The 25,975-nt window shown below is 35.3% G+C and overlaps 1 protein-coding gene across 3 annotated transcripts in view; it reads left to right on the top strand.

Annotated features, from left to right (window-relative positions):
• The window catches only part of LRCH3 (leucine rich repeats and calponin homology domain containing 3), a 96,602-nt gene that overhangs the window by 16,576 nt on the left and 54,051 nt on the right, over positions 1-25,975 (top strand). The window lies entirely within an intron of this gene.

Below are 25,975 nucleotides of genomic sequence, written 5' to 3'. Positions count from 1 at the left end.
CAGATTTCTTAGTACGTTTTCCAAATATGGACAAATGTAGAAACATACAGAGATAATTACAAAAACCAATCATTTATTTTCTCTTGGGAAAGGGGAAAAAAAAACAACTGTTATTCTTGATTGTAAATGCTGAAATTGTTGTCTTGGACTAGAAATCCTAGACCTGTTCTACCAATATAAATTATGTTGGGCACACCATAGCTTACCCCCATACTTTTTTTTCTTTTTAACTGAATAGCTTCCTGTTACTTTTTAGGAATCATTTGGGGTGGGGAGGGGGTAAAATGCTGATAATAATATGAAGATATTTTATTCAAAGTTTTATTGAATACTGAAAAAATTATAATGATTTCCACCCCAAGAAAATAAAGGAATAAAAATTGCAGGAGATAATTAGAAGATAGGGCAGGGAGCATGAATAAGACTCAGAAAAATAGCCTCCATCTTTTCCCATTATGATTTTTTGATCTTCCTATCTTAAGATCTGAAGGAAAATCCAGTCCAGTGACATGCAGAGTACTAGCATACCATAGTTAACTAACCTATAATCCCTATGCATCTTTTTTTTTTTTTTTTTTGAGACAGAGTCTCACTCTGTTGCCCAGGCTAGAGTGAGTGCCGTGGCGTCAGCCTAGCTCACAGCAACCTCAAACTCCTGAGCTCAAGCGATCCTCCTGTCTCAGCCTCCCGAGTAGCTGGGACTACAGGCATGCACCACCATGCCCGGCTAATTTTTTCTATATATATTTTTAGCTGTCCATATAATTTCTTTCTATTTTTAGTAGAGATGGGGTCTCGCTCTTGCTCAGGCTGGTCTCGAACTCCTGAGCTCAAATGATCCGCCCACCTCGGCCTCCCAGAGTGCTAGGATTACAGGCGTGAGCCACCGCGCCCGGCCTCCTATGCATCTTAAAAGGTAATATTTAGTGAGAGTCTCCGTGTCTGAAGAAGTATTTTAATGATGGTATCTAATATTTGTGTTAAATAGTATCTCTTACAAAATCCCTGTTTTTTACTGGGATAATTGAGATGCCTAATAATCATGTACCTGTTTTTCAGCCTTTTAAAATAATAACTTATGGTAAATGTTTTACAAAAGAGCTGGTACACTTATGCATTGGCTTTGAATTCAGAGAAATCTAGGGTTGAATTTCAATTCAATTCCTTACTAGCTTTGTGTCACTCATAGGCAAGTTTCCTTACTGAATGGCAATTTCCTCATCTGTGCAATGTCTACCTCAAAAGAGGTCTTGTGGATTCAACAATATTATAGCTGTATAATATAGAACAATTAGCAAAGGTTCCATCCAATGCATATGTGTGCTTAGTGTTAGCTTCCTTTATTTTTTCCATCCTTTTCTTTCCCTTGCTTCCTTTAGTGCCACATTTCTTTATTTAGCAAAAATGTATTCTGTGCCTGTGTTTCAGGCACTGTTCTAGGCATGGATATAGCTTTTGAGATATGCTTTTTTTTAAATTTAATTTTATTTTTTTGAGACAGAGTCCCGCTCTGTTGCCCAGGCTAGAGTGCTGAGGCGTTAGCTAGCTCACAGCAACCTCAAACTCCTGGGCTCAAGCAATCCTCCTGCCTCAGCCTCCCGAGTAGCTGGGACTACAGGCATGTGCCACCATGCCTGGCTAATTTTTTCTATATATTTTTAGTTGGCCAGATAATTTCTTTCTATTTTTAGTAGAGTCAGGGTCTTGCTCTTGCTCAGGCTGGTCTCAAACTCCTGACATCGAGTTATCCACCCGCCTCGGCCTCCCAAGTGCTAGGATTACAGGCATGAGCCACCGCGCCTGGCCTTGAAGTATGCTTTTTGAATCTAAAAGAAACCAATTCCAGTTTATTTTAAAATGTTTTTAATTTTGTCAGTCTTATTTTACATTTCAATATGATATCATAAAATACATATATAATAGGATTAGATTGATATACTGCCATGATTCTAAATTGACATTTTTCCTTCTAATATAAACAGTAAAGATGGTTGACTGGTTACCACTGGTAATTGGTATCACGTTTTCCTAGAGTTTTTTGTTAAAGACATTTTTTGTAATTGATGATTTAGTTCCTTCCTGAATTTATGTACTTTAAGAGTTTTGTTTTACTTTGAATTTTTTGGTTGTCATTTTAAGGATTTTCTTTTAAAACTTCTAGAGAAATTCTTTAGTTGTCTTTAGATTTTTTTATTATTTGAAGTGAGAAGTAATAAAATAATAATTTCATGTTTGGCAGGAAAGTTTCCATCATGATAATAATGCCTTGTATTTATAAAATACTTTTTTTCAAAGAATAGAGTTCTCCTTTTTTTTCATTATGTAATGTTTACATTTCACAAGTAAGTAACTTTCACATTGTTCAGTTCAACATATGTCACCAAAAAAACAAGACTAGAACCCAGGTCTGTAAGACTACAAGGATAGTTCTCTTAGCTACATTAAATTGGAATTCTGAGTTTAGTTTAATTTTTCATTTCTCTTGTTAAGTTTCTTTATAATTTTTATCATGGTCCAGCTTAGGAAATATGTACCAAAATTTTATCAACCTACATACATTTTTCAGCATCCCACTTTCCTAGGATATGTGAAAACATAACTGGGGGGAAAAAAGGAAGCCATTTTTCCAAATCACTCAGAATACATGATGGCTTTTCCTGAGTGAATGTATACAGACTGATGAAACATGATATGTGGACCATCCCTGATAACTTTTACAGTAAGACTTTTTTTTTTTTTTGTGATGGAGTCTCACTCTGTCACCTGGGCCATAGAGGCTGTGGCATCAGCCTAGCTCACAGCAACCTCAAACTCCTGGGCTCAAGTGATTTTCCTGCCTCAGCCTCCCGAGTAGCTGGGATGACAGGCGTGCACCACCACGCCTGGCTGATTTTTCTATTTTTAGTAGAGATGGCCCTGACTCTCCATCAGGCTGGTCTTGAACTCCTGACTTCAAGCCATCCTCCCGCCTCAGCCTCCCAGTGCTATGATTACTGGCGTGAGCCACCACGCCTGACCTATAGTAAGACTTTTTTAAGGCTCTTATTACCACTATCATATTTTTAAAGGAGAAGAATGTATAGTAGAATACGCTGAATATTGGAGTTTTCCTCTTTGGAGAAACTCTGGGGGAGCCTAAGAGAAAAGACTTTAAGGTATTGATATTTATAGACCTCAAACAAAACATCCAGTTCCCTGCGTATTATACCTTTTATAAGACTTCCAACCAGAATTTTAGTGTTGTGTTTTTAAATATGAAAGGAAAACTAAATACCACTAGATACTTGAGGAATATCTCTGACATCAAAGACAGACAAAAAAATAATAAAAGGAACCCAGAAAAAATAGTACAGAAAACAATAAAAAAAACTTCCAAAAATCTAGAATTAGTAGTCTTAAATGCAGAAAAGAAGATATTGCAAGCATGAAATATAATAGAGTTCTATAAGAAAGGAACATAGGAGTTCAGAGGACAAGAAAGAACTCCTGGAATTGAAAGTATTATATCTATCAAAAATTAATATATTCAGCAGAAGGGTTCAGAAATGAAAAGGAAGCAGAAAAATACAAGCTAAGAGGTTCAACATCTGACTAAGTTCCAGATAGAGAAAACAGAATACAAATGTGAGGAAATTATCCAAGAAATAATTCATTTCAGTTTTTTAAAACTGAAGAACACACACAAGTCTCTAGATTAAAATGGCCCACCAAAATATTCTGCACAATGAAAAGAAGGGAATAAAAAGATACACATTAGGGCACCTTGTCAAATTTCAGAACACCAACATCGTAGACCATGCATTGACAAGCCTGCTTGTCAATATAGGGTTAGTGATTCAGTAAGGTGAAATTGTGATTATTGTACAGCAAGCATTGTCCAATAAAGTGGTAACTAGACCCTTGATGGTGACATGATTCTCCCTTAGCCTAATGATATGAAAGGCGTCAAGCTCAGGCTGATTTCTTATTCTTCATCAGGTGAATAAACCACTACATTTTGGATGAGCCTTTGTGATACATATGGGAGGCACCTAGAAGGTAAATCTACTCACTTGCATCTTTACATATCCTTTGCATTACTTACTTGCTGCTTGGGTGTCAAAATGAAAGCAATCTTTAGTCCACATGACTTTATTCTTGTTAATCTTAAAACCCAGATCAGACTTTGTGGTCTGGCCTAGCTCAAACAAGGATAAAAAGAAGATCCCAAAAGCTTCTAGAAAAACAAAAACAATGCAGGCCTCACATGGTGTCAGATTTCTGTAAAGCAACACTGGAAACTTGAAGACAATGGCACAAACCTTCAAAATTCTTAAGGAAAAAATTCAATCAAGAATTTTTTGCTGAGCCAAACTACCAGCCAAATGTGAGGCTAGAGTAGTGTAATTTTCAGACTTGTAAAACTTCCTATGTCCTCTCTCCTTATCTTTTTTTTAAAAACAACTCAAGGATAAGATCTACCAAGATGGATCTAGGTAGGGGAATCAAACACATGACAGAGGCAAAAGGAATTCCCATGACGATAATGAAGAGAATTTCCAGAACAATGACTGTGCAACAGATCTAGAGAACAATTGGATTTGGTTGCAGCAGCAGGACAAGGGACTCCAATAAGCATTTCTTAAAAAGAAAAACTAATAGAGTGCCTGATTCATTTTAATATCATACAAGGAGATTTTCAGTTGTTCAAGAGTTTGGAAATTAATTCATTATAAATAAAAAGAAAACTAAGAAAATTCGTGGGAAACAAAAAGTTATACAAGAAAAGGACATGATCATAGTATTTCACTTGACTCTACTTACGTGTATTTATTTTTGCAGTCATAATAATGTAAACAGTGAATAATGATATCCTCAAAAAAATGACAACAGCTATATAGGGAGGATAGTGGTGGGAAGTTTATGCAATGGGAGTGTAAAGGATATAAACTAAATATTCATTGTCCATGGTAGGAGTATTAAAAATTTGAAATTCAAGAACAACTGTTGGGCACAGTGGCTCATGCTTGTAATCATAGCACTTTGGAAGGCCAAGGCAGGAGGATTGTTTGAGGTCAGGAGTTTGAGACCAGCCTGAGCAAGAACAAGACCCCATCTATACTAAAATTAGAAAAAATTAGTCGGGTGTGGTAGCATACACCTGCAGTCCCAGCTACTCAGGAGGCTGAGGCAGGAGGATTGCTTGAGCCCAGAAGTTTGAGGTTGCTGTGAGCTAGGCTGACGTCACAGCACTCTAGCCCAGGTGACAGAGTGAGACTCTGTCTCAAAAGAAAAAAAAAGAAAGAAACAACAATGTAAGTGTGTTACATATAAACGTAGCAGTGAACACCTAAAAGAGTTGAAAGTGGTTGCCTTTGGGGAATAGGTATTGGGAGTTAGGAGGGATTAGATATCTGCTGTTTGAGGTGCTAGCATATAGTTACATCATGTTTTTGTATCTACTTTAATGTCTGTCTTTTGGTGAGATCATTTAAATTTAATGTAATTATTATGTAAGAGCTTAAGTCTGCCTTTTTGTTTTTTGTTCATTTTGTTTTTTCTTTCTGTGTTCTTTTTATGCCTTCTTGTGAATTTCTTGAGCTTTTTTTAGAATTTCTTTTTTTTATTTATCTGTAGTGTTTTTTGGTATATCTCTTTGTATAGCTCTTTTAATTGTTGTCCTAGGTATTACATATATATACCTAGCTTATCAGTCTATTTGTTTCATCATTTTATCAGTTTAGGTGAAGTATAGAAACCTTACTATCCTTATGTCCCTTCACCTTCCCTGTTATAATCATTTTAAGTATTTTCTCTACATACATTTAGAATCACATCAAATAGTGTTATATTTTTGCTTCAACCATCAAATGTAATTTGAAAAACTCACAAAAGTCCTTTATTTTTGCTTGCTGTGTGTTATGGGCTGAATTGTGCCTCCCCAAAAATTTGTACATTGAAGTCCTAACCCTTAGTACCTTAGAATGTGCCTGTGTTTGGAGATAGGGCCTTTAAACAGGTGATTAAGTTAAGATGGCATCATTTAGGTGGGCCCTAATTCAGTACAACTGCTGTTCCTCTAAGAGGAGATTAGGACAAAGGCAGACACAGAGGAAAGTTCTTGTGGAGACATCTTGCCAGCACCTTGATCTCAAGACTTCCAGCCTCCAGAATTATGAGAATATAAATTTGTTGTTGAAGCTGCCTAGTGTGTAATATTTTCTTATGGCAGCCCCAGGAAACTCATAAATACTCTGTAATTCTGTCTTGATGTTCTAAGATTCCTTTCTTTTACTATTTCCTTTCTATTTAGAGAACTTCCTTCAGCCATTCTTTTAGGTTAGATCTGTGAGAACATCTAGATTTTCCCTTCATTCTTGAAGAATATTTTGCTGGATATATGATTTTGGGTGAATAGTCTTTTCTTTCAGCATTTGTAAGATGTCGTGCCACTTCCTCTGGCCTTCATGGTTTCTAATGTGAAATCCACTGGTTTTTTTTTTTTTTTGAGACAGAGTCTCACTTTGTTGCCCGGGCTAGAGTGAGTGCCATGGCGTCAGCCTAGCTCACAGCAACCTCAAACTCCTGGGCTCAAGCGATCCTACTGCCTCAGCCTCCCGAGTAGCTGGGACTACAGGCACGCGCCACCATGCCCAGCTAATTTTTTCTATATATATTTTAGTTGTCCATATAATTTCTTTCTATTTTAGTAGAGACGGGGTCTCGCTCTTGCTCAGGCTGGTCTCGAACTTCTGACCTTGAGCGATCCACCCGCCTCGGCCTCCCAGAGTGCTAGGATTACAGGTGTGAGCCACCGCGCCCGGCCTGAAATCCACTGTTATTTCAGTTGTTGCTCTCTCACTGCTTTTAAGATTGTTCATCTTCAATTTTCAGAAGTTTGACTACAATTTGTCTTGGTGTGGATTTCTTTGGGTTTATCCTGTTTGGAATTTGTTTGACTTCTTGACTCCATAGGTTTGTGACTTTTGCCAAATTGAGGAAACTTTCAGTCATTTTTTCTTCAACTTCTTTTTCAGCCCCACCCTCCTTCTCTTTTTCCAGGACTCTGATGACATGAATGTTGGATTTTTGTTATAGTCCCACAGCTCCCTGGTGCTCTGTTCTTTTTTTTTTTTTTTTTTTTTGTCATTCCCCTTGCCCAGTTTCTTTCTCTCTCTTGTTCAGATTGGATAATTTCTCATGTACTGTCTTCCAGTTTACTGATTCTTTCCTCCGTACTCTCCATTCTGCTGTTGAAGACATCCATTGAGTTTTTGGTTTCAGTTATTGTGTTTTTCAGTTCCAGAATTTCCATTGGTTCTTCTTCATATTTTACATCTTTATTAAGACTTTCTATTTCTTTAGTGAGGCTTTCTGTTTTTCATTTGTTTCAAGAGAGTTTGTATTGCTCACTGAAGAATTTTTATGATGGTCAGCATCTCCGTCATCTCAGTGTTGGCATCTATGGATTGATTTTCATTCAGTTTGGGATCTGGATTTGGGTATTATAAGACTCTGGATCTTATTTAAACCTTCTGTCTGAGCTGGTTTCCTCTGGCACCATTGTGACTGGGAAAGAAGATGGCTGCCTCATTACTGCCAGCTAGAGGTAGACCTGACAGGATCCAGGTTTCCTCCTGGGCCTTCATTGACACCTGAGTGCACAGGAGGGCTCCTTGTTTCTGCTGCGCAGGGATGGGAGTCCTGGCTCCCCACCAGGCCTCGACTGATACCATCCTGGCTAGAAGGAGTAGAAGTATATCATTACTACTTCCCATGTGCTTGCTACTTGTTACTTGAAGGGAAGGGGATGTTACTGCTGGGTGGTGGTGAAAGTCTTGACTTTCTCCTAGGCCTTCTGTAACACCATAGCAGTGGGGCTGTGAGAGGTGTTTCATTACTGCTGGGTAGGAGTGGAAGTCCAGGGTCCCCACATGGTCTCCACTGACCTCCATATGGTCTCATTACTGTCTGTCAAGGAGGAAAGTCCTAGCTCCCTATGTGGTCTTCTCGGACAGCACCCCAGTAGGGAGAGGGGAGAAATCAACAGAATGCCTTATTACAGTTTGGTAAGGGTGGAAGTTCAGGCTCCCTACTCAACCCTTGCTGGTATGAGTGGTGGTAAGGCCACAGTTTTTTCTGGGGTGTTTGGCTAGAGTAGAATAGTTGTTAAAGTTTTCTGACTATCTAAGCTGCCCCTTTCCTGTTCCTTTGACTAGAGAGAGCAGGCTTTTGTTGGGGCTTTTTAAAAATTTATCTCTGCCAATTGGTGTTTCTGGGTTGCTAACTTGGAGACATTAGCTCCAAGTCTGGGATAACATGAGGCAAAAAGAAAACCTAAGGAATTCATCACTGTTGTTCCTTGAGTCCTAGTTGTCGTCTCTCAACCTTTTAGAGTCATCTCTGTTTTATATATAATGTCTAGAGTTTTTAGTTGTACTTAGCAGAAAGAGGGAAAAGTACATCTGTTCCATCTTCTAATTAACATTTAAATTATATAAATTTACCAGTTTGATAAAAATTAAAATTAAAAATAATTGTTAAAAGATAGTCCATAAGTCAGATAAAAATAATATGACTTTAGAATGAAAAGCATTAGAAAGTATTCTTTTTTCTTACCTCTTTGGGTTACATAATTAATATTAATAGCAAAAATAAAATGATTATGGCATTCTTTCAAAAAAATTTTCATGGGAATGGAAAGATGGTTGAAAACAAAAAGGAAATGCTGAAATATAGAATGTTTTTTCTTGTCTTTTTTTCTTTTTTTTTTTTAGCGTGTTTTTTAAATGTGGCAAATTTAAAGGGAAAGTTTCAAAAGTGTAACAAACTGTCATCACAGCATCTTCTTTTAACAGGCAACTGTTTGTATTCTTTCTCCTTGATATTCTTTAGCCTGTGGGAAGCACCATGAACAGTATCATTATAGTTTGTTAAATAGTTATCAAATATTTTAAATTTCTATTTTTATGTAATTCTTTAGGGCCTTGACATTCCTTAACACATTGACTGCCATGTGAGTTGTATTTACCTCGGGCTAGTTTTGAGCCCAGGGCCTCATGAGGCAAAACCCTGCAATTGGTTTGTGAAAATCTTACTTGTTCTTATTGATGTTCTTATTGTTACAATTAATATTGACAATTCTAAAAACATGGATTGTGCGGCATATTAATCATCACAGAAAACAGTAAAAAATAACAAATTAGAAAGGATCATTTTTGTTTTAAGAAAACACTGTGGCCCCAGGGAAAATTTTTTTTTCTAGTATGGCAGTCAATGTGTTAAGAATTTCACCTTTTAGTTTATTTCGTATTGAATCTGTATTTTAGAAAATTTTTATAGTTTGCATTTACCATTTATTTATGTATTAAAGGGTATTATTCCTATAACTAAAATTTTACATTACTCAGTGTTAAAAAAAAATCTCTTACACAGATAATTTGTCATAATCTCTGGCCCTTTTAACATTCATAGCAGTGACTTCTCATAGAAAGTGATAGTACTGTATATGTGGGTATTGCATAATGGGCTTTATTTGCTAAGGATGATGTCATTTTGTGGGATGGCCTGAGGACTTGTTAGAAGAACATAAGACTTTTTGACTGCTAGCATTGCTTAATAAATGCCATACTGTTGAAAACATTAATTTGTATTTGGAGTGGAATGAACCTAGGTTTTCCTGGCGTAGTTATCAAGATTTAAAGAAATGAGTCCTACTGTCATAATCACATAGCCAAATAGAATGGAATATTAAACATTTTTGTCCATGACAAAAAGAAATGGGGTCAAGGAAGGAAAGAGTTAATAAATAGCTGACAATCTCTGTTGCATAGTTGTGAGACTAATTTTTGAGATTTGAAGTTCAGGAATACTTTGGATTTTTGTTTCTGTAATTTTTGTATTATTCAGTTTATTGCTGAGGCATAAGATATGGTTATTAGAAAAGCCAATAATTTTAGAGAGAGTTTTTTTATGGTACATATAAAGAAGCAGATTATATATCTTTTCTACTTTGAGTATTTTTTTATTTTTGTGGTAAAATATACATAACAATTTATCATTTTAACCATTTTCAAGTGTATAGTTCAGTAGTAGTAAGTACATTTACATTGTTGAGGAACCATCACCAACTATATCTATTTCCAAAACTTTTTAATCATCTCAGACTAAAACTTTGTATCCATTAAACAGTAACTCTTCATTACCTTCCTTCTCCTCCATCTCTGGGTAACCATTCTACTTTGTATCTCTATGAATTTGAATATTCTGTGTACCTCATATAAATGGAATCGTACAATATTTGTCCTTTGGTGTATGACCTATTTCACTTAGCATAATGTTTTTAAAGTTCATCCATGTTGTAGCATGTACCAGAATTTAATTCTTTTTTTAAGGCAGAAAAGCATTCTATTGCATGCATATAACACATTTTATTTGTCCATTCATCCGTTGGTAGACATTTGGTTCATTTCTACCTTTGAACTATTGTAAATAATGCTGCTGTGAATATTGGTGTACAAATATCTGTTCAAGTCCCCACTTTTAATTCTTTTAGTTATATGTGGAGAAGTGGAATTGCTGGATCAAATGGGGCATAAACATAATTTTATATTTGATTTTTTTTTTTTTTTTTGCAGTACTGCCATACTCTTTTCCACGGTGGCTGTACTATTTTACATTCTAACCAGCAATGCACAAGAATTCTACTTTCTCCATATTCTTACCAACACTTGTTTTCTCTCTCTCTCTCTCTCTCTTTTTTTTTTTTTTTATTTATAGCCATCCAAATGTTTGTGAAGTGATATCTCATTGTGGTTTTGATTCCCATGTCCCTAATGATTAGTAATGTTGATACCATTTGATATGTTTACTGGCCATTTGTACATCTTTGGAAAACTGGCTAATTCCTTTGCCTACTTTTAATTTTTTTTAAAAATTGAGTTTTAGTTGTTTTTTATATATTCTGGATATTAATCCCTTCTCAGATTATCCGTTTTATTATTTTTTCTTTTTTTCCTTTTTTCTTTTCAGCACATTTTGTTTTTAATTCATGTTGCAGAGAGTTGGTGGTGGTGTAGATGTGATTTGACCTGATGCGTAGATATGTCTCCTACAACATTTTCTCTACCAAGGATTTTTTTTGATGCTTCCCTTCATGGACACCACATTTTAAAAGTTAATTAACTAATTATCTACCAAATAAATTTTGTTTTCAAAAATAATTTTGCAGTTTTTAATGCAAAATATAAAATAGCAAATTAGAGATTTGATCAGCAGGAAATACCTAATGTTAGCATATTAAGTTAACTTAATTCTAGCAAATAAATTTGATTTTTTTATAAGCTTGAGGATCAGGTATTGCATTAAGATGCTGAAGACACAAAGCTCTTAGTCTCAAGGAATTTATAATTTAATGAAGAATTATAGTACCATGAAGTTACTACTATAGTAGAGTAATAGAAACACAGTGGGAGTGCCTAGGCAAATCAAGGGAAGTGTAATGAGATTGTGCTTGAGATGGCTTTTGAAAGAGGGACTATCTTCCAGGTTTTCATAACTTGGGGGAGCCCAAAGTTTAGTGTGACTTCCTTTGAGAGGGTCTCTAGTGTTAAGAATCCAGGGAGGGAGGGAAGGTCCGCCCATATGAATGAGAGAAATTAAGATCATTGTAAGCTGAGCAAAAAAATACCTTAAAAGGTGTCTAACTGTATACATCTATGACCTCTCAACATCCTCTTTTACAGGTAGGGAAACTGAGGTCCAGAGATGGCAAGAGGGTTGTCTGGGGCCACACAGCAAGAGGCTGGGTCCCAAACCCAGCCCTGGGTCTCAGTTTCCCCAGGATAGGATAATCTCCAGAGCTCTTTCCTCCACAGACAAGATAGAATATCCAAAACATCTATTTTTTTAAATAAGAGATTTGGGATGAGTGTCGCTGGTATCTTTTTCCTGTGTGTTTTAGGCAACCTGCTCATGGACAATAACTGTAAAAGCTGACTTCTTGTGGATATAGAGAACTTAAATTTAAAATATTTGTATTGATTGGTTCAACTGAATTTAACTTATGTTAGTTGATTCAGATAAATGGTCCTTTTAACGGATATGTCACTACATTTTTCATGGTTTACATGAAAATGGGGAGAAGAATAAGGGTAGAAGATAGTGTGACTTAGATCTGATGGGTCAGAGGAAGTGATCTCAGGCATCTTCTATATAAAAGTCAGACACTGGTCTGAAAAAAAAAGGAAGGTTGCCTTAGGCAACTCTAGAAAGAGAGTCAGGAATGGTGATTGCCACAGTCTGATTATATCTGAAAGGGCAAAATTGAGCAGACTTCTCTGAGAGCAATTAAAGATTTTTTCAGCTCTACTTAGATTTGTTGAAACTCTACTTAGACATTTATAATTATTTTCTTTTAAAAGTTATTAACAAACTATTATAAGGAATTTAGGTTTTTAAAAGGTTTTTTTTTTTCCTTTTCTCTTATTTTTTCTTTGCCACCTTATGAGAAGCAATAACATATCAATAAAATAATTATATTTTTCTGGACCTTGTGACCTTCATAGCCTCAAACAGAAATAAAAAATTAGAAAATGAAATTAGCTGGTGCGAAAATGTCATGTAAGTTAATAAACATTTCTCAAAAGTATTTTTTTAGATTTAAGAATTCATATTAATGTTATATCTTTGGGCTCCATGTTTATCCCCAGAAAGTAGGAGTCAACCTCTCCTAATTCATACAGTCATAAAGTTATTGAACAGTTAGTGGAAGAGAGAGACTTAGAAAAAGGTACTTCTTACCATGCTTCTTACCTGCAGAAAAAGTAAAATAATTAAAAGCATCTCACTGGAAGCCCTAGATTCTGAAATGTTCTAGGGATTAAGATTGTAATAAATGGTAGAACCAGGACTAAAGTCTGGTTATGTCATTTGTCTCAATAAAGAATAATTTTTCTCTAAATTGTATTTATTGTTTGAGGGTATGGTTTTGCAAATTCCTTATTGGCAGAGTATGTAATCAGTATTTCAAGATGAAAAGATGAAAAAAGAAAAATGAATGAAAATATTGCAAGAAGTGGGTCACAGTTTGTAGATGCTAAAATTGAGGTCATTTTTCAATTTTATGTGGACCCAGAACCCATCCTAGGCAGAAATTCATATTCTTTCCTAAGTAAGCTAAGAAGATCTTTTAAGGTGGTTGATGTCTTCGTTTTCTCTACATTATTTGAAAAAGAAAAATATGAAATGTATTTAAATGATACCTAAAAGTGAGGGGAGAAAAATTAAATTAGATAGAAAAATGCTAGAATATATTTGTTTGTGTAAATACATGCATATCCTTTTTCATCATTAAGATTTAAGATAAATACTTAGTGACCTTTGTTGTCAAATATTTCGTAACTTCAGCTAACATAAGACTCACAACAGATAGCCAGATGTGTTTCTGGTGATTTAAATTCATTTGGTTCCCTTTCTATATGTCATGTTACTGCAAGTTATAGTTTCTGTAATTGTTCTGCCAGAGCAGACCTAGGGTACCTTTTCTCCAGCCTTCAATTCCAGTTTTTTCATTGCCTTCCGGCCTCTACTTACAACTGTGAGGCCCCTTGTACCCAATACCTGTTGGCTGATTCAAAAGCCAATGCCAGATGTTTCAGGTTTTTGTTACAGCAGCACTCTGCTTCCACTTTACCCATTTCTGGTTTGCTTTCCAACTGCTGTTTAATAGGCCACTGCAAAGTTTAGTGGCTCAGAAAAAAAAAACCAGTCATTTAATTCTGCAGCTTCCTGCAAGATTGGTGGTTTTCCTCTCCTCCCCACTTACCCAAACATAACTTGCCACAGAAGTTTCTATTGCACATGAGTGAGAAATAGCTGATTCTAGGCCTGGGGCAAGGAAGTTGCAAAATAAGCCTGGAATATCTTGTTGTGCCAGAATATAAGGAAATGCTAAAATAGTAATAATAATAAAATAAAAATAAAGCTGACATATCAAAAAGATACAAGAGTTAACCTGAAGGGAAATTCCCATAGTCAAATCTGGGACAATTTAAGCACCAAAATAAATAAGGACTGTAATGGATTATAAACCATCGAATAAAATGAAAATCCATAAGTTCATGCAGATAATAGGTAAATAGATAAATAAATGATAAATTTGCATGTATTTTTTTAAATAGAAAGGAGAATATCATAAATTATAAGTATTTTATACTTCAGAATGGCTAAAAAGGTCTAAGGTCGTTGTATATATTCCTAAAGCACTCTGTTTTACAGTTGTAACCCATCTCAGCTTTTTTTCCTTAAATCATAAAATATTAATCCATAGTTTGATAAACATATTATGTAGTTTTCCCCCTCAGTAGCTGGATTTGATTTATTTTATCTAAGTGCTTGCTTGTTCTTCAAACCAAAAATATCAGCAAGGTAAAGTTGTATCTTGGCCGCTTTTCAGTATGTTATTTGTGTTGTAGTCTTACTATAGATGGAGCTCTGTAGATGTAGCACAGGGTGTCTTACTCATTTCTGAGTCCACAGTTTTTGTTTCATCTACTTATTTGCCCATTTTTTAAACAGATATTTTATTGAACACCTATTATGTGCTCTGTACCAGGTAGCAAGTATACAGAGCTGAACAAAGCATAGTCTCCCTACCCTCATAACGTAGTGACTCATTAAATGTTTTCTGTGTGGCAGGTTGACTATAGTCAATAACAGTGTATTGTATATTTCGAAATAAGAGAGTAAGTTTCAAATGTCATACTGTAAAAAGTGATGTGGTAAGTGAGAAGATGGATATGTTACTTTGCTTGATTTAATCATTCCACATTGTATACATATATCGAAATATCACACTGTGCCCCATAAATGTATACAATTATGATTTGTCAATGAAAAATGATATTATTAATAATAATAAATTTGCTAGGTGAATCTAGAGTGACATTCTCATGCTTCTGCCCCCATTAATAATGAGAGGTTTTTTTTCTTAACTATTGTTTAGGCTTTTTTCTTTAGCATGTTATTTAAAAACTTATAGTACCTTTGACATGAGTTTAACTTTGAGGGTAAGATCTTTGTAAAAAAGGAAAAAAACCAGGGGCTTGATTGCAAAAGAAATGCCCTAACACTTTTTTTATTGCAATATTTGTTTTACTTAATTCCATGATATTTGTCTGGGCCAAAAATTTTTTCATACTTGTATCAGGCCAAAATAGGATTTTTCTGCCTTAGTCAACCGCATAATATATCCAAGGGCTGTGCCAAAGGTTGGTATAGCCGTTGGCTTATATCACTAGCGTTAGAGGAAAAGATAATGGCTGGTGAAAGACCAAGGCCACATTCAGGATGTGACACATAGAAGTAATTTAATAGCTTAATTGAAAAGTTGTTTATGATCCAGTTTGTGATTTTTTATAGTACTTGGCAAATCTCAACTGAGCTTGCAGTCTGGAAAACAAATAAGATTGATTACACGGACATAGAGATGGAAACTTAGGAGGCTTGTGTGACAATACTAGTATTATCTCTGTTTGTGAAGTCAAAAGGGAGTTAGTTACTCTAGTGACACAAATATCCAGTAACCTCTCTACTTATTTAATCTTACTAAAGGATAAGGAAACTATTTAAAACATTTAATGTAAATCTTTAAATAAATGTTTTTTTTTTTGCTTTTCTTTTTAAAAGTAGAGTATACTAAATACAGTATTACTTCTTTTTGATGATCAAAGATCCTAAATTGTTATATTGTACTCTGTTGTATTTCGTTGCACAGTAGAATTGCCTGTAATGGAGGGAGGGATTGTTGTATGTTTATATTTGCTCTCTTGCTGTCAACATTATGAAGCTGGCTTTATGCTTCCTTCTTTGTATTTATGCCATATGTAGTTTTTCTTGTGTTATTTGATTAGATTTGTAGAATGATGCTAAGAGGCAATGACAGAGGAGATGAGGAGACATGATGCAAGATATATTTGAGCCAAGAAACTGAGTACTGATAGAATTAGATTGGGGAAAAAGAGAAAGGTGTCAGGAATGATTACGGAATTCTGACTTAAGCCACTGGGTGGACAAAAGCATGATGTACTCAGATAGGAAATATTGGAAAAGGAACATATTTGCAAATATGTGGCATTACAATGGCATCATTGTTAAAATTAGTCCTGAAAAGCTAAGAAATCTTTTTTCCCATTATGGAAAAACAGGTGGTGATTTTTAAGCATTCAGTTTACATACAAACTCAGAACACTGCCTCTAAATGAGAATTACCTAATCAGTTTAGTTGCCAAGTTAAAATTGGTCAAATTTTGTATCTTCCTTTATTTCCTTAGTTGGAACTTTAATCATTAATGAAACTGGAAGTATCAGTCAATGGTCTAGTTGGCACATTGCTATTTTGAACACAATTAAGATTCTAATAGTAAAAAAGGAAGAGCATAGATATTCAAAGGGCAGTCAACTGTATCTGTCACAAATAACATGACCCTTTTAAAAATCCAAATAAAATGGATAATTAAGCTAAATATAAACTGAGTGTTTCAGGTAAGGATTGTCAAAAAAGAAAACAAAATCTATTTATGTGCGGGTTGTAAGAAACTCATTTAAATATAAGGGTCCTGAAAGGTTGAAGTTAAAGGATAGAAAAAGATATTCTGGGCCGGGCGCGGTGGCTCACGCCTGTAATCCTAGCACTCTGGGAGGCCGAGGTGGGCGGATCGTTTGAGCTCAGGAGTTCGAGACCAGCCTGAGCAAGAGCGAGACCCCATCTCTACTAAAAATAGAAAGAAATTATATGGACAGCTAAAAATATATATAGAAAAAATTAGCCGGGCATGGTGGTACATGCCTGTAGTCCCAGCTACTCGGGAGGCTGAGACAGGAGGATCGCTTGAGCTCAGGAGTTTGAGGTTGCTGTGAGCTAGGCTGACGCCACGGCACTCACTCTAGCCTGGGCAACAGAGTGAGACTCTGTCTCAAAAAAAAAAAAAGAAAAAGATATTCTGTGGAACTATTGACTATTAGTTTTCTATGCTATGTAACAAATTACCACAAACTTAGCAGCAGTCCCCAACCTTTTTAGCTCCAGGGACCTGTTTCATGGAAGACAATTTTTGTACAGACCTGGTGGTAGGGGTGGGGAACTCAGGTGGTAATGGAAGTGATGGGGAGCAGCTGTAAATACGCTTGCTGGCCCACCGCTCACCTGCTGTGCACCCCATCCTTCCTAAGTTTCTTGGAAGATAATTTTTCCACAGACAGGGGATGGGTGGGGGGTGGGAGTGGGGAGAAGGGAGGAAAAAGGGGGATATGAGGGTGGTTAGGTGGAGCTCTGTAGCCTGGTCCCTATCAGGCCACAGAACAGTACCGGTCCATGGCCCCGGAGTTTGGGACCTGCAGGCTTAAAGTATTTCACATTTCTTTGAGTTAGAATCCAGGCACGGCCTTTACTGGGTCCACTGCTAGATCACTTAAGGCCAGAAGTTTAAGATCAGCCTGAGCAACACAGCAAGATTTAGTCTTTATAGAACCCCACACATTATATTTCCAGCTATCTGGGAGGCTAAGGCAGGCCAATCGCTTAAGCCCAGCAGTTTCAGTGAGCTATGATGACTCCACTGCACTCTAGCCCAGGCAACAGAACTAGAGCCTGTCTCAAAAAAATAAATAAATAAAATAAAATAAAAATTTTAATTCACCAGGAAAATATAAAAATTTTTGGTACCTGACAACAAAACCCCAAAATACATAAAGGAAAGATTGAAAGAATTACAGAAAGAAATAGACAAGATGATAACAACAATCAAAGATTATAATATACTTCTCTTTCTCAGAAGTTAATAGAACAAACAGACAAAAAAAAATCAATAAAGATAAGCTTTGAACAGTAAAACATGACCTTTAGACATAACTATGACATTATGCCCAATGCAGAATATTTATTCTTTTCAGACTTTTGTAAAATATTTATAAAAATTGACCTCATGCTGTACTATAAAGAAAATCTCAACAAATATCAAAGGATTGAAATCATATGAAGCATGTTCTGTTACCAATAATACAGTTGTTAAAAATCATTAACAAAAAGGTAAATAGGATATCCTTACAAGTTTAAGAATCCTTAGAAATTAAGGATTACATTTCTAACAGAATGAGTCAAAGAAGAAATGATGGAATTAGAAAATACTCCAATAAATATTTATATTCTAATAAATATTTTCTAATAGTCTAATAAAACATACTATATATAAAGACTCATGAGAGATAAAGCAGTACTTGGAGAGAATTCTATAGCTTTAAATGCATATATTTGAAAAGAAATGAGTCTAAAAATTAATGGGCTAAGTATCCATCTCAATAAATTAGAAAAAGAATGGTACAACCCTCCCCCAGTAGAAGGAAGATGATAAGAATAGAAATTAACAAAATAGAAATCATACAATGAATAGGGTTAACAAAGCTAAAATTGATACTTTAAAACACTGATAATATTTATAAACTTCTGATGAGATTGACCAAGGAAGAAAGAAGGTACAAATAACCAGTTAAATGAAAATAGAGGACATCACTACAGATGCTGTAAAATTTTTTTAAATAAAGAGGAGATTATGGACAACTTTATGTTAATAAATTTGAAAATTCTGATAAAAATAGCAAAATCTTAGGCTATAATAACTTCAGACTGATTCAAGAAGATATATACAGTAAACCTAAATAGTCTTACAAATACCAAAGAAATTAAATCAATAGTGAAAAATCTTCCATCACGGAAAATCCCAAGCCCACATGGCTTCACCAGTGAATTCTAACAAACTTTTAGAAAAAGAAATTAACTTGAAACCTATGTAAACCCTTTAAGTCAGTAGAAAAAAAGGGAATATCCCCAAACTAAATTTTATGAGACTAGCACAATGTTGATGTCAAAGCCTGACAAAGTTGGATGAGAAAGGAAAATTATAATCCAAACTCATTCGTGATCACATATGCAAAAATCTTGAACCAAATATTAACAGACTTAAACCAGCTAATATAAAGGAGAATACATCGTTAATAAGTTGAGTTTATCTCTGTAACACAGGATTTAACATTAGAAAATCAATTTAATTCCACATTAATAAAATAAAGGATGAATGAGGGTAGAAATTAATTCTACACTAACAGAATAAAATACTGGAATAAAAGGCAAAGTTATTAATAATATAATTAGATATAATATAATGATTATAATGTAATATAATATATTATTATAATCCCACATTAATGTAATACTAATAGAATATTAAAATTCTGTGATCATCTCAAAAGATGGAGAAAAAGTGATTGACAAATTTAGCATCTGTTACCAATAAAAACTCTCAGCAAATGAAGAACAGAAAGGCATTTCCTTAATCCAGTAAGGAATAGACACAGAAAACCATTGAAATTAGGAACAAGAGAAGAGTACTTTCCGTTACTACTTTTATTCAGCGTTGCACTGGAGGTCCTAGCCAGCATAATAAAGAAATTAAATAAGTAAATACGTAAATGATTGGAAAAGAAGAAACAAAGCTTTCATTATTCACAGAGCCATGTAATTATGAATATAGAATGATTCAAAAGAATCAGCAGATAAATTATGTAAACTAATCAAAAAGTTTACCAAGGATGTCAGATACAAAATCAGTATATAAAAATTGATTTTATTTCTTTAGATCAGTAACAAATGATTAGAAAATAAAACTAAAAATATAAGGACCTGAAAATAAATTGAACAAAAAATTTATAAAAACCTTTCTGAGGAAAATTACAAAACTATTGAGAGGCATTCAAAGAGGCTTTAATTAATGAAGAGATAAACCATGTTCATAGATTGAAAAGATTCAGTTATATAAAGATGTTGTTTCTTTCCAAATTGATGTTTGATTCAGTGCAATCCTAATAAAAAATCTCAGAAAGTGTTTTTATTATATTTAACAAGTTTATTCTAAAATTTACAGGGAAATACAAAGAACCTAGAAAACCAAGGCACAGTTAAAGAACTACAATGAGGTAGTAATACTTGATCTACTAGATATCAAGAATTATTATATAACCATAGTAATTAAGATTGTGTATTACAGATATAAGGATAGACAAAAAGAGCAATGAAACAGATTAGAGCGTCCCCAAACAGGCCTGCACAAATATAGATACCTGATATATGACAAAGGTTTTACAGGGAAATAGGAGAAAGATGGTTCTTTCAATAACTGTCACTGGGACCATTAGGTATCACTGTGGAAAGAAATGAAATTGGTCTCCTACCTCACATCGTACCAGAAAATCAATTCTTGATAAATGAAATGTGATGGTCAAACTGTAAAACTTTTAGAAGAGAATACCTTTACAACATTGGGATAAGGAAAGATTTCTTTTCAAACTGCAAAGACAACTAACCGTAAAGGAAAAGATTAATAAAAAATTTTACTCTATTAAAAGTAAAAGATTTCATCAGAAGACACCGTAAAGAGAGTGAAACTTCACACCACAACTGGAAGAAAATATTTGTAGCATATAATTGACAAAGGCCTCGTTTGGAATTTATAAAGATCTCCTACCGACCAAAAGACTTGAGCATGCATGTCGCAAAAAAGGAAATCTAGAAGGCCAATACAATTTAAAATCACAATGAGATGCCATTGGATAAATATTAAAACATCACATAACAACAAGTGTTGGGAAAGATGTGAAGCCACACTACTATGTACACTACTGGTAGATTTGTAAATTGGTAGAACCACTTTGGAAAACAGTTTGGCGTTCTCTTGTGACTTTTAAGATACATATATCCTATTATACAGCATTTCACTTCTAGATATATATCTACATCATTATGTAACTGAAATGCTCATTAGTAGAATGGATAAATAAGTTGTGACAGATTTATGTAGTAAAATACTATGAGCAGAGTGAAAATGAACTACTGCAATATGCAACTACATGAATGAATCTGAAATGTTGAATGAAGATCACAAATGAATAAGCAAACAGTATACTTTCACGTTTAGAAAGTTGAGAGGTACACAGTAGTAGGCAGAATTATTCCCCCCACCCCCCGAACCACCCCTCCCCCCTCCCCCGCCCAAGGATGTCTGCACCCTAATCCCTGTGATCTGTGAATATGTTAGGTTACATGGCAAGGGGACTTAAGGTTGCTAATCAGTAGACTTTAAAATAGGAAGATTATCCTGGATTATTGGGGGTGGGTGGTGGTACATGCAGGAGGCAGACACTGTCACGGGGATCCTTAAAAGTGGAAAAAGGAGGTAGACAATGTCACAGTGATCCTTAAAAGCGGAAGAAGGAAACTGGGCACGGTGGTGTGTTCCTGTAGTCCCAGCTATCAGGGATGCTGAGGCAGGAGGATCGCTTGAGTCCAGAAGTTCGAGACCAGCCTGGGCAATATAGTAAGACCTGGTATCTAAAAAAAAAAAAAAAAAAATGGAAAAAGCAGGCAGAGGAGGAAGAACCAAAGAACAGGCAACATGAGAAGGACGAGGACTTTTCCTGATTTTGCTGCCTTTAAGGTAGAGTACTGGGGCTATGACCCAAGGAATATGGACATTCTCTAGAAGCTAGAAGGGGATTCTCCCCAGAGGCTTTAAAAGGAATGCAGCCCTGCTGACACCTTTATTTTAACCCAGTGAGACCCATTTTCAACTTCTGACCACTAAAACTGTGAGATAATAAGTTTGTGTTGTTTTAAGCCACAGTTTGCAATATAGTAATTTTTACAGCAGCAATTGGAAACTAATACAAGAGGTAAAACTACAGATTGTAAAGTATTAAATTATAAAACTAGTAAGGAAATCATTATAAAAATTAACATATTGATTACATCTTTTGGGGAGGGAAAGGGGTTATGATTAGGAAGAGCTACACTGGGGCTTCTGAAGTACTGGGAGTATTCTGTATGTTTTAATGCAGTCTTCTGAATTATGAAGTTAACTTGCATTTGCTTTTATAACTGTAAAGCGTTTTAAGGATAAAACATACCAAAACTTTTTTATGAGCTGAAGAGGAGAGGATGTATTCTCTTCTTTTATCACATTTCTTTTTTTCTGTTTTTGAGGAGGATCTTGCTTTATTGCCTAGGCTAGAGTGCAGTGTTGTCGTCATAGCTCACTGAGGTCTTGCTATATTGTTTAGGCTGGTCTAGAACTCCTGGCCTCCAGCGATTCTCCTGCCTTAGCCTCCTCCCAAAGTGCTAGGATTATAGGTGTGAGCCACCACACCTGGCCTTTTATCACATTTCTTTGGCTGTAAAATTATTTCCTCCTTGAAAGGGAGTATGACAACAAATATCTTTTATAAACCAGTATTATTTTGCAGTGTTTTCCATGGCATGAAATATGACCCAAGTGACTAGTCTATTCACAAATTTATAGCATGTTAAAAGATGACTCAGTTAAAACAAGGAGAAGCTATTTGTCTTTCCAAATTAAAATACAATTTAAAATGGAAAAACTTATGAGAATCCTTAAAAACTCTGGTTTTGAAAGGAAACAGATTATGTCTTAAATTAGCTAATTATTTAAAAATTAAGGAGTAATTTATTGAGATACATCTAAACCTAGTATATATCTAGTTGTCATTTTTTTCCTTCATTAGTATAAATAATTTTTTTCCCTCATTAGACAGATAAAAAGATGGACATCATGTTACATTTTTCTGGATTTTAAATAATTCAGGTTTATAGTACAAATATTAAGCCAACTGCACTTAAATAGTCTCTACTTAATTTGTTGCTCAAAGTCATTTTTATTGGATTAAACTTAAATATTTAAAGAGCAGTTATAATTGATGTTAATTTCTTTCATTTCTTCAATTTTTAAAATTATGCTAACATAATTTAAATAGGAATTGATAGAATAATTTTTGTTGCACTTTGTATTAAAGAAGTCATTCCGGCCAGGTGTGGTGACTCACGCCTGTAATTCTAATACTCTGGGAAGCTGAGGTGGAGGATTGCTTAAACTCAGGAGTTTGAGACCAGCCTGAGCAAGAGGGACAACTCATGTCTATTAAAAATAGAAAAATTAGCCAGGCACCATGGTGCACGGCCGTAGTCCCAGCTACTGTGGCAGCTGAGGCAAGAGGATCACTTGAGCCCAGGAGTTTGAAGTTGTAGTGAGCTACGACTGCACTCTAGCCTGGGGGACAGAGTAAGACTCTGTCTCAAAAAAAAAAAAAAAAAAAAAAAGTCATTCACAAAGTGATTCTATGGGAAATTTTTAGTCTGAAGTACTTAATGGCTTCTATTAATTGGGCTTTAACTTTTTCCAAATGAATACACAGTGAGGAGGCAAGTTGGCAAGATGGTCTCTTTCCCAACTTCAGTTACTAACTACCATGTAAGACTGAAGCAGCTCTGGGTCTGGCAAGCAGGGAGGGCCCATAGGGAATGTGTGAGTCTTGGGATACACTGGTGTTTAAATGGAGACAGGAGGCAAAAGCCTATGGGACAATTATCAAAACTTTGTGTTTCCAGAAATAGCTGTGCCCTAGAGGGGACACTTAGTTCGAGCCCTTTTAAAGGTTGCTTCTTCTATTTTGGAGTTAACTGCCATTCGTTGTATCCTTGCAGCTTGACCTGGGCTTCAAGGATGAGAAGAACCATGAATTGGAAAAGGAAAATAATTAACTTACTCCAACAGCCAGAGAGAGGATGAACAAGGAAAATATCCAAAACAAGGGACTTCAGTAAAATAGAACTATTAGAAGAGATAGATCACAAGTTTAGACAGTAGAATAAAACAAATTATTCTCTTGAGATTCTCAAGAGAAATAAAGCAGCATAGTTTTAATCACAGCATAAAAGAAATGAAGTGAGGGAAAAACTTTTATATGTATTAATTTGTAGAGAGGATGATTTTTGTCCGGATTCAAATTAATGGTCTGGAAGAGTAAGTTTGAGAGTATATCAAAACTGAAAAAGATATAAGGAAAAAGAAACAACAAATGGAGGAGCTATAATAAACAACTAAAAATATAATAGAAGAGACTTCCTCTAGTTTGAGGAAGGATTGAAAGAGCTCACTTAGTTCCACACTAGAGTGTTGAGGGTGATAAGAACAAGCTGCTTTCAAAAGAAAAATTATAAGATATGTACTAGTGACTAGACTGTTCAGTGTGACACTGGAAACTAGCAGCTAGTAGAATAACATCTACTGATTACTAAGAAAAGAACTGTGCCTATACCTAGCCAAAATACCATTTACTTGTTATGGTGAAAGTAAGATATTAGCAGATATGCAGGAAGTCAGAGAATATATTAGCAGGTCCTCCATCTAGAGAAAGTTCCCAATGAAGGAACCAAGTAATTCCCAATGGAAAAAACAGAAGAAGAGAGAAAAGGGGTGAGCAAATGAATTTCACAGTATATTTAATAAAATTGAAGTGGAAAGTGATAGAGTGATGGTATATCAGCATATTCCTTTGTCCTCTGTGTTTCCTGAAAGTTTGCAGGTGATCCAGAAGCTTGATTAGACTTAGGTTCTGTCCCTTTGGCAAGATCATAGGTGATATTCTGTTTTTCTAGTGGGAGGCATATGATTTCTAATATCATTTTTCTTTTTTTTTTTTTTCAGCCTCATTCACCTGATAAAGGCATGTGATTTCTGATAGTCTTTTTGTAAAGATAACAGCCATTGATGCTCAATTCTAGATCCATTAATTTGTTGAGGGTTACAAAATGGTGATATTCTTTTTTTTTTTTTTGAGACGGAGTCTCACTCTGTTGCCTGGGCTAGAGTGCCATGGCGTCAGCCTAGCTCACAGCAACCTCAAACTCCTGGTCTCAAACAACCCTCCTGCCTCAGCCTCCCGAGTAGCTGGGACTACAGGCATGCGCCACCATGCCCGGCTAATTTTTTCTATATATATATATTTTTAGCTGTCCATATAATTTCTTTCTATTTTTAGTAGAGACGGGGGTCTCCTCTTGCTCAGGCTGATCTCGAACACCTGAGCTCAAATGATCTGCCCATCTCAGCCTCCCAGAGTGCTAGGATTACAGGAGTGAGCCACCGCGCCCGGCCAAAATGGTGATATTCTATTATTCTTTTTCATTCATAGCTAGAACACTTTTATAGTGTTTTAACTATTTGGTTACTCAGTGATACCTTTACATACGGAAAGCAGGATAAATGTTGATTCTTTTCCTTAAGTTACCAGTTAGTTTATAAGATAAATTGCTGGTTATCTACCCAAAAGAAAAGGAGTGAATATATTAAAAAAGATACTTATACTCTTATGTTTATCACAGCACTATTCACAATAGCAAAGATATGGAATCAACCTAACTGTCCATCAACAGTGGATTAGATTAAAAAATGTGGTATATATACGATGGAATACTGTTCAGCCTTAAAAAAGAATGAAATCATGTCTTTTGCAGCAACATGGATGGAACTGGAGGCCATTATCTTAAGTAAAACAACTCAGACACAGAAAGACAAATACTGCATGTTCTCACTTATAAGTGGGAGCTAAATAATGTGTACACATGGAAGCAGAGTATGGAATGATGGACAATGAAGACTTGGAGGGGTGGGGGAGCTGGAGTGGGGGTGGATGATGGGAGGTTGCTTGGTACGTACAATGTATGTTGCTTCATTGGTGTGTGCACTGAAGGCCCTGACTACCACAATGCAGTATATCAATGTAGCAAAATTGTAATTGTGCTCCATGAATATATACAAGTAAAAAATAGATGAAAAAGAAATATTGAATTCAATCTCTGTTATCTTTTGGGGGGTGTATGTCATAATCTCATGTAGTTTAATATATATGATGGATTTCAATACACTGGAATTATCTTTATTGAAGTTCACCTTGTCTCATCTTTGGCAAGTGAGAACAAAGATGGTTCCTGAGTCCTTTTGACCATGACCTTGATCATCTGACTAGTAAAGAAAGGGACAGTATATTTTGTTTTGCTTTTCAAAAACCTCAGAATGTTTTCTGTGCCTTTGGGAAG

This window comes from Eulemur rufifrons, chromosome 7, assembly GCF_041146395.1.
Source record: "Eulemur rufifrons isolate Redbay chromosome 7, OSU_ERuf_1, whole genome shotgun sequence".
NCBI lineage: Eukaryota > Metazoa > Chordata > Mammalia > Primates > Lemuridae > Eulemur > Eulemur rufifrons.
The sequence above is the reverse complement of the archived record's forward strand: the minus strand, read 5'-3'. Positions and strand labels throughout refer to the sequence as shown.